We start from the raw sequence: 17,326 nt of genomic DNA, 5'->3' as shown, positions 1-17,326 counted from the left end.
TCTTGATATATCCTCGGGTTCTAAACAAGTTTCTTTTAAAATGTGATAAAATAATTTTCTGTGAAAATGGGTACATAATGAAAATATTTGATATTGAAACCTTTTGAGTAAAATTCAATTTGACTTGCTTTTATCTAGTTCCAAGCAGCCCAAAGCAATATATATGATTGAAAGAGATATAAATTGTATATCATTAAGTAAACAATCTAATGCCTTTTTTAATAAGTGAAATATTAGTGTTGGTGGTGCACGCCTTTAATTCCAGCACTCGGGAAGCAGAGGCAGGTGGATCACTGTGAGTTCAAGGCCAGCCTGGTCTCCAGAGCGAGTGCCAGGATAGGCTCCAAAGCTACACAGAGAAACCCTGTCTCGAAAAACCAAAAAAAAAAGTGAAATATTATATCTAAACTACATCTAAGCTCATCCAGTGATTCACCTAAATGTTTACATGTTTTCTGTATAAATAATACATTAGAAACTAATAAGCATGCCTTCATAAGTCCCAATCAAAATATGCCTCTCTCTACAGTCCCGGGCTGCATACAGTTTTGGATAGTAGCTCATGAGAAGAAGAGTGTTAATGTGAAAGACAGTGGTCACTTTGGGAATAGGAGGTCATTAAATGACTATTTTAAGTGAGTTTGTAAAATGTACCAACATCTGGACTAATACAGCACAAATTACTTCAGTTGCCAAACTATTGTTATCAAATATATAATAATTTCAAAGAAAAAACAAAAAAATTAAAAAATAATTTCAATGGACTATTGTAATATCCATGGATCTTTATCATGTTTATCTATTACAAAACTCAACTTACCAGGCATTAATAAATAAATTCATATATTTATTACAACAATAGCATACTTTTTCCTATCAGCTGTTACCTGCTGCCCTGATTTAGGTTTATCATCAAGAATAGTTTGTCAGAAGTCAGTATCCATTGCAAACCATGATAGTTGATGCATATTAATCGAATGCATGTTGCCAAGTTGGTGACAAGCAGGGAAACTGCTTGTCCCTTCCACACTAATTCTATAACTGAAGCATCAGTGTCTCATGGAGAATAATCCATGGACATCAGACTTAAATATCTCTACACTTCAAAGAGCCTCAATAGTTTCAGCTGCAAAATGAGGAAGGGAGTACATTCTTCACAATTTGTTTTTAACGTTAAATGAGATAATGTCTTCGCACTGCCTCAAATACCAAATGTGCTAGAGACTGTAGCTGTGAGAACGATTACCTTAACAATCTGTGTCATTTGCCATGAAGCAGTGCTTACTTGGTTGTATATTTTTGCCTGTCTTTGTCATCCTGGAGGCAAAGTGTTGCCATAAAATATTAACTGTTCCCAAATCCATAAAAATGTGGATTTATTTTCTGTGGGAGTCCTTTAAGTAGTCAAGCATGAAAGTGAAAAGTGCTTTGATGGCCTTTTCCCACTTAATCCCTTAGATGGAGGAAACCAAAAGAGCCACAACTATATTATGTTAATGATCACAGTTTTAATATGCCCTAGACCCACAATAAATAACCCATGATGTCCATAACCACTTTGTGACTCATTGTTCATAATCAAAGCACTTCCCTGACATTTATATACTCTGCTAAACTGCCCATATCTCTGAGGCAGACAAGGCATTGTTAGGTGTGTTTTATACCAATCACAGCAAGGCCATTCAAACTTATGACCCAAAGCATGTTAGAAGGCTCAGCCCTCAACTCCAGCTGTTATTCAATTACAGAGAAACTAATCTCTCATTGCACATTAATTAGGTATAAAATTATGAACTGGGCCTCTTTATATTTGTGTCCTAACACTGCACAGATATTAGTTGAGTGATTATTTTTATATATACTTTAATAGCTCAATATATTTAAAGGCAGCACAAGTGTCTCTTGACTACATTTTATTCCACTAGACATCATCAGGCAATTACTCTCAGTAGTTGATGTACTGCCATCACCTGATGCTTGAACATGAGCAGGCTGTAATATCAGCTACCAAGAAGGGAAACACACCTCAGGCTTTCAGGAAGTCAGGAGAGTCCATGACCTTTAACAGGCCTTCTTTTAAGGAAAGTGGAGAGACTTTTGAAAGAGCTGAAAATGAATTCCAGAGATACCTATAAGGTTAATTAGCATTGTACTTCTTAAAGTCATGTGTTCTTTAAATTCACTACTAAACTACAAATTATCCTGTAGCTTTGACCTCTAAATGCAGGATCGGGCCATCATACCACTGATGGTCCTGAATTAGCAGGCTAATCAGAAATGCCCTTTGGTGGAGAAACATTGCTGCTTGACTCCTTAGGTTTACTCAACTTAGTTTGGTCCCAATACTATCCTTGTTAGATAACAGAAAAGAAAAAAAAACATACAATTCAGAGACACAGTTCATTCATGAAGACTGTGCCCTCCCTTGTCTCAGTAAATTTCTCAAGTTGATAGAAAATATTGGTGACATCATGATGCTATGAAAACTACAATAACTTTACATTTTGCTTGAATCATTAGAAAATGTACAGATCTACAGACACGTGGAGCTATTGGTGTGCTGTGCAAACTAAAATTCACTAGAATACCCACCTCCTAATGTATTTGAGGTAAGTTCTATTCATTTCCAATAACAATAATTTGTCTTTCATAGAAGTGTCCCTAATAACTTATAAATCATTTCACACCAAGGTCAAAGGACTACTCTTCCATCTCATAGGAACAAGCCAAAAATTAAAGATGAAGTGTCAGGCTACAGAAGTCTTTACATTAATTCTATGGAGATATAATACATAAAATCATAAAACCCAATGCTAGTTTAATGGATAGGCTATGGTAATTCTAGAACATAGCTCCTCAAAGAACAAAACAAACAAACAAACAAGACAGGAAACTGATGGGGGAGGTCCTTCTGTGTATATGTTTGTCCTATTGGTTGATAAATAAAGCACTGTTGTCCAATAGTGAAGCAAGTTAGGAGGGACTATGAAAGAAGGATGATTCTGGGAAATGTAGGAAAGGGAGAGTCGCCATATGATCCCAGGAAGAGAGAAAGCATAAGGCCTGCATCCTCAGCAAGATAAGTCCTTGTAAAAATATATAGATTAGTAGTTATGGTTGATAATTAAGACTGAGCTAACAAATAAGATATCCTAGTCATTGGCCAGCAGCTTGTAACTAATTTAAGACTGTGTTATTTGGGTGCCTAACATGGCGGTGGAACTCAGGCAGCTGGCTGAAAGAGTTATAGTTACAGGAAGCAATACCTGATAAAATGGTGTGAGCCTGTGGAATAAAACTGAAAATGTTTCCATAGGTTACCTGTCCTCTTGGCCCTGAATATAAAGAGAATTACTCTATCTCTAGTGCAATCTAGACACAATTCAGAACCTAAAATCTGTGTCATAGTTAGCAGTGGATTATAATAGACTTTAAAAGCAGTCAACTAAATCTACATGCAATTTAGCATGTCTATTTATACATGGGGCCTTGATATTTTCCTTTATGTCCCTGAGATATACAGTGAAAGGAAGACCCTAAGGAAACGAGGGTTACTCTTTCCAGACACATGCCATATTAGAAATGACTTAATATAGGTCTTGTAAAGTTCCTCTTCCCAAACAGGAAAATGAGCTGAATGATCTCAAAACAGCTAGGAAATGTTTATTTTACAGGTCAAATGAAAAGCCCTCTGACAAATTTGTTAGAGCAGCACTTGATACATAGAGGACCTGGGTTTGCTCAGAAATGACGGGTCAATATCAGTTTTAAGGGCAGCTGAGCTTTTACTCCCCTCTGGCTGGTTTCCGGAACCTTAGCAGGTGATTCTTGTTATCCTTTACACGTGTGTAATGAAATTCAGAGGTGACCACCCCCATCCCTGAAACTGCCCCCAGTGACTCATCCTTTAGAAACAGCTGAACTCATTATTCCACTACAGTGTTTTCCATTTCTTGGCCTCTGAAGAATTAGGAAAATCAAGCCTGTGGCTCTTTCCTTTTTTGATTTTGTATTTGTTCACATATTTGAAGACTATCTGCTTGCATAATATTAATTGGCTGTAGGATGAAAAAAAGAAAAGAAATTTAATGATTATTTTGAATAAAAGAAAAGATTTGAATTCTTTGTCTTTAGTAGTAAAACATGATACAGGAATGGTGGCCTTTCTTTTCCATGAATTACAAGTGTGACATAAACAAAAAAAACCTGGGCATAAGACATTCTTTCTGCAAGATATCTTAATATTGACAAATCTTAAGCTGTGGACCAAAGAAGAACACATTGCGTGTATTTTTCTACAGAATTTTTCAAATCTATTTTGTTCATATCTTCTTTAAAAGTTTGAATTTTATTTTACAAAGAGACTTAATTAGAAACATTTTGTGACCATGTTGAAAAAGTTAAGCAGAAGTTACAACATGGGTAGTAACTAAAGGAAAAGTATTAAAGGAATTGACATTTAAAATAAGAATAGATTGCATCTTCCAAGATCCTCAATGAAAAAGAAATGAAAAGAAGCTTAAAAATATGTTATTGTATGATGAAAAGAAACAACAGATTCTCTCAAGTCTGAAAAACCATTCTGTTTCAGCACATAAGACAGAGAATGAGCTATGTCATACAATGCATTACTTTAGGTCACGTGGCTTCACAGAGCAGTGATAAATCTCTTTCCAAACAGGTTCAGGTTAAATTGAGTGTCCCCTTAATGAAGTCCTTCCTCAGGTCAATGGGACACTATGGAACATGGCAGAACACAAGAGGGGCTTTGTCCATTGACTCATAAAGACATGTAATCAGACTGATCCACAGAGTTGAGCACATCTTCCAGAGTTCAAAGCAATTTCAAGCTGGCCAAGAAGTGTTAGAGGATTCATACACTCAAAAGGAAAGAAAGTCTGAATATGTAATCAACAGCACTTATGGATGCAATATTCAGTTTGCTGTCTGGACCCCAAAGAGAGGGTTCCTTTGTCATTCTACAATATCAAAAGTAATATGAACTATATAGCAGCTTCAACATTCTTCCATCCAAGCCCGGCCAATTGTCTACTTAGCAAGATTCAATCAACTTGTCTATAATTCTCAATCCAAGACAAATTGTCTTCTGCTCTGAACCCTGACATGCAATGATAGGGACACATAGCTATCACCCTTAGGAACATGAATAAACAGAAAACACAAAGAATTCCCTGGATTTCAGTGCAGTTTTTTTTCTTTTTATTCTTTGGGGGCCTCCCACCCAGCTCCCAAATAAACATACAGAGACTTATTTATGAATGCCTGGCCTTAGGTTGGCTTGTTTCTAGCCAGCTTTTCTAACTTAAATTATCCTGTTTCTCTTTAACTATGTTTTGCCTCTGGGATTTTTACCTTTCTTTATTCTATATGTCTTTCTTTCCTTCTTACTCCATGGCTGGTTTTGTGGCTGGGTGGCTGGCCACCAGAATCCTCCTCTCCCCTCCTCTTTACCCATGGGACTTCTTCTTCCTTAGCCTAAATTTCTCCTATTTATTCTCTCTACCTGCCAGTCCTGCTTATCTCTCTCCCCTGCCTAGTCATTGGCCATTTATCTCTGTTAAACTAATCAGATGTTTTAGGCAGGCTGCATAACACAGCTTAACAGAGTTAAACAAATGCAACTTAAAAGAATGCAACACATTTTTGCATCATTAAATAAATATTCCACAGTATAGATGAGTGTAACACATCTTAAACTAATATTCCACAGCACTTCAGAAGTTCTAAAATTATACTGACAATTTTCACAAAGGTCTGATAGGCCAGAAAATGTCCTGTCTAGGTTGCAACTCTTTTTCCTAGGAGTTTTCTCTTTTCTAAGTTTTCTTTGTGGCCTTTGATGACTCTTTAAAATATCTTTGTTTATTTTACTATATGTATGTGAGTATTTTGCTTGCATGTATGTATGTGTGCCTTGTGTGTGCCTATGGGTGGTTGTGAGCTACCATGTGAGTTCTGCTAACTGATTCTAGGTCATCTGCAAGAGTAGCAAGTGCTTTTAACTACCTAGGCATTTCTCCAGTTCCTTTGGTGACACTTGTAATATTTCCTACCCCTGTTCCTCTTAACACCCTCCTTTTTCTCATCTCCCCATTATTTCTTGGTTTCATTTGAATCAGAACTGGCACTATGCTTGCAGCTTCCAAGAAACTTAGGAACCAAGGCCACGTTTTGTTCTTTAAAATACATATTGAATTTTTGTCCATGCTTATGACTTTTTTTCAGCATTAGGCTCTAAAATCTTTAGCAGTCTTTTCGATGCCTGACTCAGTTATGAACACAGCACTCACATCCAGAATTCTTTTTAAATTTATTTCCTAATTTTACTTGATTTATTATTTCATTTCTGCATCATGTTTTTTTTTTTCTCTCTCCCTCCTTCTCTTTCACCACATGTACAAGCCTTAGAACAGACTGAAGTGGGAGAGTCATGGCTTTCAACTATTCTCTTAACTGTTTTATTCATATGGAAGTGTTTACTGTGTCCCACCTTAATCCATGTAAAAGGTTTTAGTAACAAGGACAAACAACATTGTCTTTGACATGATCTTTGTTTCAGGCCATTTTAATCAGCTTTGGTTGCCTGCCATCATCTTCCTTCCAATCCCACAAGTTCCTCTATCACAAGATTATATTTTGTTTGTCACAGCTTTCCATTGACTTTGCCAATGGTCATGGGATAACAAGAGGTTGACCAAAGAATATCCTGGATTCTCACCCACATTGCATAATTGCATAGTGGCAACCCACTTCCCATTGTTACCAGTCTCTGCTTGTCTGTTCGGTAGTAAGAGGAATTAAAAATGGCAAGGAAGGCGTCTCCACTTCTATGTTGAAGCAACTTTGGCTTCATCGCTTTGTGGTATGATTTCTCTTCTATGAGTACTAATTCGAAGGTTATGGGTAGAAAAATAAATATTTTGTCATATCCTGAATCCTTCATTCACTAGGTTAATATAAGTATATCAATGTTATAATTCTTCTAAGAACTTTGACCTTATTTTCTTTTTCTCTAAACCAGTGCTTTCTTTCTAACTTTGTGATTGTTGTTCATTTCAACTGGCCAAAAATAAACCAACAAAACCAAAAGTAACATTCATTATTCTTTATAAATCTTTTCTTCAATTTGTTTCCCCTAAAATCCATGATGGTCAACCAGATATAGATGCAATATTGCTATTAGGAAAGTTCATATTTTTACTAGTTTCTTTTTCAATATTTTATCTTGAGATTACAATAACATCATTTCTCTCTTCCCTTTACTCATTTGAAACCCTCCCATTTATTCTTTCTTTCTCTTGCACAAATGTATGACCTCTTTTCAATAATTGTTATTGCATTCATGTATACATATTCATCTTTGTTTAGAGTTGAGGTCTAGTGGTCTATTTTATGAAGGACATCTCTGTATAGGGTTATAATATATTATATCCACTACTATCTAAACTCTATTATGTAGATCATAGGAGGGAGAAAATATCATCATAATCACCATCATTATCATCCCCATCATTGCAATAACACACACACACACACACACACACACACACACACACACACACACACACAACACAAACACACACATTCGTTTCCCACTATTTAGTCATAAATGTCATAAGGATTTTTCACTGACTTATCAATATGATGTGACTGAGAGGTTACAAACAGCAAGAGTAGGTGGGACAGCATTCATGCAATTCTCACATATATTGTGCACCCACCTGGGACTTGTCTCACATCTATCATTCACAGTTAGTGGTAGAAAGTGGATGATTATGTTCTACAAGATATTCATATCATACCCAACAGGCAGCCTTGATCCAAGTAACTGGCAGGGGTCAAGTAGAAGGGATAAAAACCTATCATAACCCACAGATTAATTCACAGCATCCCCCCTAGTTCATGGGATTAATCTATTTAATGGACCTCAAATCCACTGATCAGTGGAGAGGATATACTTCCCTGGAAGGATCCCACAACATGCAAAATTTCTTCTTTCATCCCAACTAGAGGGTAAAAAGATATTTACCAGTGTAATTGTGAACTGATGAATTGAAATTACTTAGAAATTCAAGATTTTCACAACATTTGCTTTGAGTGTATGTGAACCTCCAATGACAAACCCATCACCATTCTTCAGTGGTGGACATGAAGTCAGATAATATGTGCACTATGAGTCTAAAGCCATCTCATTATGGAACCTGTGATTTCATGGAAACTTCTGAATATTTTCTCAGTTTCAGAATTCAGAGTTGTAATATGTTATCTCTGAGGCAACTTCCAACATTGTTCCATTACTGTATAGAGAAAGGCTACCTTTCAAGTAGGAAGTAATGGCTCCATTTATGATCTCGAGTCTAAAGAGGAAATGGAGGGATTAGTTTGCTCAGAACAAAACAGAGAGGATGCAGAGAAATATACAGAATTACTTTATATCCACACTCAATTCATCTCTGTGGGTGCTCCAATTTTCAAACAAAACTGAGCCACAATAAAACTTGCTTTCATTTAGTTTATAGGATTCAGCTGTTGGGCCCAGAAGACTGGAATTCTAGTGAGTTACTGGAGATAGGCTGCAAGAAGATACCTAGCAAAACTATTAGAGATATTTGATTCAGGCTCTTGAAGAAAAAGGGTAAGAAATTGTCTTATTTAATGGAAAAGGTATGTCATTGGAGAACAACAGACTTATTAAATTTATCTTGCTAATGTTGACAAGTGATGTGGAAAGAGGCTCCTGAGAGGGGAAATTTTGTCTTAGTTTGAAAACAAACCCATTGAGAATTACATAAGATAAATCCTAGGTTTTATATATTTAAAAACTATCTACTTTGAGATTAGCACATTTAAAAGACTCAAATCAAAATTGTAGTTGAACACAGTTTTTTCCTATTACATATCTGTTGATATAATTGTGATTATGATATATTTGGAATCATATCTCCTTTGGTAGTATATGTTCTTTTAAAATAGACTCACTAATTAATTACACTTGTGGATAGTGTGGGGTACATTGTGATGTGTGTGTTGTGTGTGTGTTACCCAATTTTCCATCATGAGACAATTATTATGAATATTACACCATGCTTTAAGGAATAGCATTTCAGGGGGCATGCTGTGGTTTGTATTACAAAGTTTCTTATTATTTTATAGATAGTGTGTAGAGAAGAAGTATGGCTACAGTTATGCTGAGAGCCTTGAACAGGTAAGCATGGGCTTTATCACTGACAACATCCCCAGACAGAGTCAAACTTTTGATTTGAAGAATAAATTTTTGCTAGAGAATAGACATATTTCTGCTTAGACTTTGATACTAAATTTTGATGTCTACCTTTACATGAATGAAAAAGTAACAACAAAATAAACACCCCAGGAAGAAATCTTCCTGTTCTTTGAGACTATCAAACTATGTATTTGGTTAATGTGTTTTGTATTACAGAATATCCCTTTGTTTGTTAACCCCTTCTTTTTTTAATTTCTGTTAAGGGAGAGTGAGCTTGGACCACAGGAGTCTTAGAAGAAAGAAACACTTCCCAATGTTATATCCCTGAACACTCTGGCTGCTGTAGTTTTCTGAGCAGTGGAAGTTAAAAGGATTAGGAAGCAAGAATTCTCAACAGGCTAAGTACAGAGCACAAAACTGCTAACACATTTCTCTATCTGTGAAACACCTTCAGAACATTTATTTTAGCATTAAATAATACAAGACATTCTTCACTTTTGATATATAAGTCAGAGGAAAGGGGATCAGGGTGATGTCTTGGTCGGATGTAATCTCTGGGATTCTTTATCAAACTGAAAAGAAATGTCTTTCTAGCCAGGAAAACTCTAAAGTGTACTCTGCCAGGGGAATCCTCATTTGAGTTAAATCTTGGGCAATGATGGATTGGAATTAAAGCAATAGTTTTGCTTTGGTCAAAGTGTGAGTCCCAAGATGCACAAACAATAAACCCAATAGTGTCAGGTGGCGTTCTGTGCAGAACAGAGAAAACATTCCAGAGTTTTCCCTGGAGTTTCACTAAATGTTCCTGAGAGGGCAATACCACTATTCAGTATGCCTTCATTCCTTAGTTAAAAACACATGGGGTAAGAATTTTGAGCAAAGCTTCTGGTGACAGAATATGTAGCAATGAGAGAGGGTGAATGGAAGTAAAAATATTCAGTTTAAGTGGAGTTTTGTCTTTAGTTGGGTCTAAGCCTGTGTGTAGACTTTCTTTCCTATGTGTCCTATAAAATGGCCCTGGCTGAGACGTTTGTTTGTTTTTGGTAATGATTAAAAATAGTAATGCATCTGAAAAATACCTTGGAAGTGGTAAGGTAAGTGATTGTGATATATTTTTGTTTATTAACTTGCTGTGTAATAACATATGGAGTTCATAGATGGAGAACTGGAGACAGGAGGCACCAAATAAGGTAGCTTAGGATTACAAAGATGCAAAGAAAGGTCAGATAAAACTGAAAACTTCTCTCATGGTAAGCTTTTTATACAAACTCTGGGACAGAGAAGATAGTACTTAGGATTAATGACTTTCAAAACATGGTTTGTGAAAGAGCTGCCATAGAATACGTGGCCACTTGTTAAAAAATGAAAATGCAAGGTCCTCAGTCAAGCAATTAAATCACATTCATTACAAGGAACCTAAATGTTTCCTTCAGATTCTTTCTCCCTCTTCCTCCCTCCCTCCATTTCCACCTTCTCACCTTTCCAAATTACCCAGTGATTCAAAAGCATGCTAAAATTTACAAAATTTCTTCTTCTGCAGACTGCAATAAGATGAATGTGTCAGCCCAATGGGCTCTTATTATTTAATATTTATATTTCTACACTTAAGAGTTGTATCAACCACCTTGGTCCCCCTACTTTTTAAATGAAGGTTAACATTACTACTACTCATGAAACCATGATATTCAAGGTGAAAAAAACAAACAAACAAAAAACATATGGCCTTAAATTGTATCTACATTATGAGCCATGCACTTACACACAGTGTCCAACAGAGGGCAGTGGGTAACCCTCTTGCTGCTTCTGCTTACCCCCAGGGAAGAGGTATCCTGGAGTGAATTTTCTTAAGTGATAGATTCCTTCGGGGCACTTGTCAATGCATATGGGAAACACCGTGTAACTTTAAAATATTGTTTTTATTTATTTTGTGGAGAAAAATTCAGTCTTCCTTGTGGGTAAAAGATTCAGCCTTCCTAGACATTTTAAAACTATGTTTGACATATAAAAAGTGCCTGTGACTCTGTTGATTATTCAGTGAATTCTGCTGCAGTCTAGCATATGCCTTCCAATATGCTACTGTACAGAACCGAGGCCTTGTTCCATTTCTTTTTCCATTTACGTGTTTGGTAGACTATGGGGAAGGAAGAATAAACAGCAGAAATAAAACACAAAAATAGTTCAAATATATCATCTTCACTCTGCCTCCAAGCAGAGCCTTGGGAAACCACTTATTGTTCCTAAACTTCAGATTCCTTCTTAGTTGAACTCAAGGCAAACTGAAACACTCCAAAGTCATCTATAAATGGCTATTTTATTGTTATCTTTGCAGAAGGAAGAGACTCCAGCTTCTCTTCTGCCATCCTCTCATCACTGGACTAATTCAATGTGACAAACTTCCTGAGGATGCCCACTTTGAACAAGGACAGATGTACCAATGTCCAATATTCCCATCCCTCCAGCAAGAACTGAAGGATTTCTTATGGGTACTTCACTGTCAGGCTACTAATGACATCAGCCACAATCTGGTGAGACAGTATTGGACACTATGCATGTATTCTTAACCAAATGATCTGCAAAAAAGAAACGATGATTCATTTTTTTTACATATGGATCGGGATGTAATGAGACTATGAAGGCAATTTCCTTCTGGTACAGCACAGACTTTCCTTCTCCTAGATTTCAAATATTTCTCCATCAAGAGTCCTTCTTTTTCACTGCCTGCTATTTAAAATAACACAGTAGATCATAACTCTCCTGGTCACTCAGTCAGGATATGTGTTAATCGTCTTCGGACATGACTTCTTATCGCTCTTCTGGAACCACTAGTTTTGTTCCTAACTTCATATTTTACAGTTTTGGTCTTTCATACTCAAACTTTAACTTCTACCCTAGGATCTGAAAGGTTTAATTCTTTCAAACTTGGATTGGAAAAGTAAATCATTTTTACAAGTCTAGACAGGCATTCCCTTGTTTATCCATGCTAATTCTCTTAGGATCTTTCCAAATTGCGTATTTATATTTGATCACACTACTGTTTGCAATTGGGGTCATGGTTCCTCCTGTTTATCCACATATTCTGGGCTCCCAGCAGTCTCAACAGTTTTGCAACTTTGTGCACCATACTATGTTTGCTGCATGTGTATCTGTTGACCATATTCCTCTGCTTGAGATGTTGCTTATCCCCTGGCAGGTACCAGTGTGGACTCATGACTTTGTTCCATCCTCCATGGCATTTTGCTAAGCTCCAGTTCCCACTGCCTGTGCCACCACACAGTATCTTCTGCTTGTTAAAAAACGTTTGCTCCCCTATGTGCTGCATCTTCATGGGAGTCCGGGATGAGTCTTGTCTGCTTTTAATTTCTAACAAACAGTGTGATGCTAACAGTTAGGACAAGTACTTACTAAATGTTTATTGAAGGAGTAAATAGATAAATGAGCGAACAGCTTATCAGTGTGTGTTGGGATAAGGTAGGTGAAGGGCCAAGTCTTCATGCAAGGCTTGTATTACATCAAGGGCCGGGCAAGTTATTTGATACAGACAGCCTGTTCAGGCAATTGAGCCATGTCAAGTTTAATGGATGAGTTACATCCTATCTCAGTTTTTCCTTGACTGTTATTCTGAAGAAACTGGAGTCTATTTCCGGAATATATCAATTGGTTTTGGTTCTCTCTTCATGGCTATGAAAACCACACATGGTCAAAAAGGGCACCAAGACATTCATATGAATTCATTCAGAGCTGTATTATTGTGCCTTCCGAGGAGACCTTGGGGATATTACTTGTGATGTTTAATTCACAAAGCCCTGCTTAGAAAAGCCAGCCTGGGAGATTGGGGTTCATAACTTATTTGTTCCTCTAAAGAACACTCATTTTACTACTTCAATAAAAAAAGGAAAATAAAAAAAGAATACCAAAGGGTTCTGTTAAATGGCAAAGAAAAGTGCTGCTTTAGTTATGACTTCTTTTAGCTGAAAACACAAGGACCTGGCAGCCAGGGCTTAATCAAACAAAGGTTTATTTCCTCACACAATTGAAATCCAAAGGGAGGCGGACTGGGGTTAGTACTGCCATCTGCCAAGTTACGAACCACTCTGGTTGCTTCTTCTCTCTCTCTGTGTGTGTGTCGTTTCAGTAGTTAGTGAATGTAAAGTACCTGTTTTACCTGTAGGCATTATTTCTGTAACACAAACAAAAAGGAAGTGTATGAAGGGAGGCAGCAAAGCCTAGGGCGGTTGAATCTTTCTTTAGCTTTAACTGCTCGTCATCCCCTCTCATTGGTCACAGAGACCCATAGGCACCTGCAAGAAACAGTTTTTGAGCCCGCATCGTCTGTAAACACATCTGTCCTTTTAACAGAAGAGGTAGTAGACTTTGGCTTTGACAAGTCTGATACAACTGAGCAACTAGGAAGAAACATGAAATTATGCCAGGTGGTGGTGGCTCACACTTTTAAAACCAGCACTCGGGAGCAGAGGTGGGTAGAACACTGTGAGTTTAAGGCCAGCCGGGTCTACAAAGCGAGTTCCGGGACAGCTAGAGCTGGGTAACAACAGCCCAGAGAAATCCTATCTTGTAAAACAAATCAAACAAACAAACAAAAAGAGAAAGAAAGAATGAAAGAAAGAAAGAAAGAAAGAAAGAAAGAAAGGAAGGAAGGAAGGAAGGAAGGAAGGAAGGAAGGAAGAAAGAAAGAAAGAAAGAAAGAAAGAAAGAAAGATGAACGTATAACATCACTATTACCTAAAACAAATTTCCTGTTTGAGATGATACAGGTAAAGTCAGTGAAAGAAATACCTAAGAACTCCACACGGACCAATGCAAGGGCTTGTTCTTGCCTGTGGAAAGATTCCTGCACAGCGAGTGACATTGACTCCTCCTCCACTGGAGGCATGGTCAGGTCTCTAGAGATTGTAGCCAGGCCTGATATTTAGAATCTCTTAAAGTTTAGATTTCTGTCTCATTTTGACAAGTTAATATACTTTCCACCCCAAACATTTTTGTTTTGTTTTTAAATTATTTATTTATTTATTTATTTTTATGTGCATTGGTGTTTGCATGCATGTATATCTGTGTATTTCAGATCCCCTGAACAGTAATTATAGACAGTTGCCATCTGACTTGTGCATCCTGGAAATTGAACCTGAGCCCTCTGGGAAAACAGGCAGTGCTCTTGGCCACCGAGCCATCTCTCCAATTCTGCTAATATCCTTTCTAACCTTCCAGATGGCTAAGTATTCTAAAACACATAAAATGACAGGCTCATTAGGATGGTTTCTATTTTTCCTCGTCATTTGATCCTACATTTGTCCCAGGCTCATTTCTAATGATGGTTCAGCTCACACTTCACCTCTGGCCATCACTCTTAGAACTACTTTCCCTACTCTGCTTCCTGGATCTCAGAATAACAGTTTCACTTGCCCAAACCATGATTTTTCTCCCTGCACCTTCTTTCCTCTAAATCATCCTCTAATTCTAGTAAAGAAAACACATCTTTCAGGAAGATTCCAGCATTTTAGATTGCAAAGTCTCCCTGAGTCCTCTTGAGGGCTTTCCTTCTTGTGCATTTGCATAGATGCCTCCCAATCCTGCTACTGGGTCTGCATCTCGCTCGATAAGGAGCATAGTTCCTCAAACTAAGGAAATATTCATGCATTTTCGTAAGTGTAGCATCCTTTGTGTGGTACTATGGCTGGCAAATAGCCACAGAGTGGGAATTTTCTTCATCAAGGTAAATGTGTCTTTTATTTGTCTCTTCCTTGCTTGCTGGATAGAATTTGGAGAAAGTAGTGGGAGATCAGCACTGAGAGAACGGTGACTCTTTCCCAGTCATGACATTGTCTCTCAATCTATTTTGTCACTGAACAAGGACAGGTACCCCCCCACACACATACATCACTTGCATTATGTGGCTTCTTTTCTGACTTTTTGATCTTTTTCATGAAGAAAATTTATATTTTCTTAAGTTAATATTAAAATATTAAGAAATGCCTTAATATTTATAGGAGCCACAGCTCTGCCAACCCAAAGCACTTAGTGAAACAGAATCTGATTCCTTTCCTTTCCCTTCCCTTCCCTTCTCTTCCCTTCCCTTCCCCTTATTTCCCCTCCCCTCCCTTTCTTTTCCTTCCCTTCCCTTCATCCTCCTCTCCTCTCCTCTCCTCTCCTCTCCTCTCCTCTCCTCTCCTCTCCTCTCTTCTTATCTTCTCCCCTACCATGTGGAGAGTGATTGTCACTGTAATTTGCCACAGGCTGAGCCTTCTGTAACTGCTTAGGGATGCTCTCTGAGAAACACTAATAATTTTGTGTTTACATGGTACTTGCATATATGAGGGACTTGAGGTGTAGCTCCGTGGTAAAGCACTTGCCTAGCATGTGGGATGCAATAGGTTCATCATTTCTGTGTCCCATCTTCAATAACCAGTGCCCCAAACCCCTCCATTGCCAGTTTTAAAGCTTACACTAGTCTGGGTTAGTTTTAAGTTAGTCATTACAGTCTGGATTAAATGATGGCAAAGTAGAAGTTTCTTTTATTTGTCCCTGAAATGATTGTGCTTGATGCTTTCAGAAATCAGCATGGTAATAAATGCTAAGGATTGTAAACATGCTTTTACACCTAGTTGTTCACACCTAGAAATCCATCTTAAGTTCCTCATCCTGAATGCAAAGTGGTTTATGATTAAGAAGATAGCAAATTTTCTCAAACACCACATCCTTCTCAGCTCTTATTTTATACTTATCATTTACTCGAATATTTAGCATAAAGCAGCCAATTACACAAGGAAGAGAAAAAAATTTGTTAGTATACATATAAATATAAAATTTTTCATGGATGTGATTAATGGTATTTCATAAAGTTTAAGATACAGAAGATTTGTAAAACCATAAAAAGCAAGTATGACACAAAGTTAAACAAAGGACATAAGTATGGGAACATACTAAGCACAAGCATATATTTTATTACTCTAGAGAAATACTCTAAAATGATGCTAGAAAAGGTGGAATATTTTTCTCATGCTTTCCTATCATGACCAAAACACTTCATCATGCGAATATATGCTGCTTTATTTAATAGAGTAAAAAAAGTCCCTACCATATCTCATTTAAATTATTTGTTTGTGGGCTTTTAAATTATATCATCTATGACTTTAAGAACCACTAAACTATCAACATTTTCATAAATCTTTTTGGTCTTGAAGGCAGTGAATATTTAGTACCCAAAGCCAAGGGCAGAGCTGACAAATTGTGCTATAGCTGAATGCTACTTGTGCTTTATTGTTGATGAAAGTTGCTGTTCCTAGGTTTTCCCCACACTTGTTAAGTCAGAATTTGATGAAGACTAGAAAGAATGCACAGAGTGTTTGGGTGTTGTCCTTTTACTCGATTTAAATAATCAAAGAATATGCTCCTCATTTTCATGTTTTCTGATCTAATATTTGACTGAACCCACCAGGATTCTTCTAAGCTTCTGTAGTTAGTTTCCTCTTCTTTATAACAGCCATTTTCAAAAACAATATTCTTATTTAGTCTTTGAAAATTTTATACAATGTATTTTGATCATGTTATTTCCCCATCTCCAGCTCCTCTGAGATCCTCCCTTACCTTGATACCCACCTAACATCATATTCTTTCTCTCTCTCTTTAAAAGCAAACCTCAAAAACTATGGAGTATATTTTGTGTTGGTGAACTACTCCTGCATGTGGCCTGCTCTTTAACAGATATTTCTTGCTTTTACTTCCTTACCCAACTTGTATTTTCTCCCATTCTTCTTCCATCTTTTCTTCCTTCTTCTCTCTTCCCCACCTCCCTCTACTTTTCAACTTTCCATTACAGATAAAATACAGGTTATCATACATGCCCCTCCTGTACTATTGAGTTACACAAACCCATATTAAATCAGCTTTTATTCCACTCGAACAATCCTTTACACACTGACCTCAAACCACCATCTGCTCTATGGTTCTCCCTATTGAATTTCTTTCAAAGTGTCCAGGGGACCCCCCCTCCCCCCGTTTATGTGAGCTCTTTCTTCCATGTTTTCCACACTCAATTCCTCTACATTATTTAATTCTTAAGGAATTTGA

At 37.1% G+C, this 17,326-nt stretch overlaps 1 long non-coding RNA gene across 1 annotated transcript; it reads left to right on the top strand.

Annotated features, from left to right (window-relative positions):
* Positions 1–2,518: 2,518 nt before the first annotated feature.
* Positions 2,519–13,842, top strand: LOC103160943. The gene is made up of 4 exons (XR_003480247.2): positions 2,519–2,609; positions 8,534–8,656; positions 9,175–9,226; positions 9,508–13,842. It is a non-coding gene; the product is annotated as an uncharacterized LOC103160943 (long non-coding RNA).
* The last annotated feature ends 3,484 nt before the right edge of the window (positions 13,843–17,326 follow it).

Source organism: Cricetulus griseus, assembly GCF_003668045.3.
Source record: "Cricetulus griseus strain 17A/GY chromosome 1 unlocalized genomic scaffold, alternate assembly CriGri-PICRH-1.0 chr1_1, whole genome shotgun sequence".
Lineage (NCBI taxonomy): Eukaryota > Metazoa > Chordata > Mammalia > Rodentia > Cricetidae > Cricetulus > Cricetulus griseus.
Note: the sequence above shows the minus strand (reverse complement) of the source record. Positions and strands in the feature narration are given on the sequence as shown.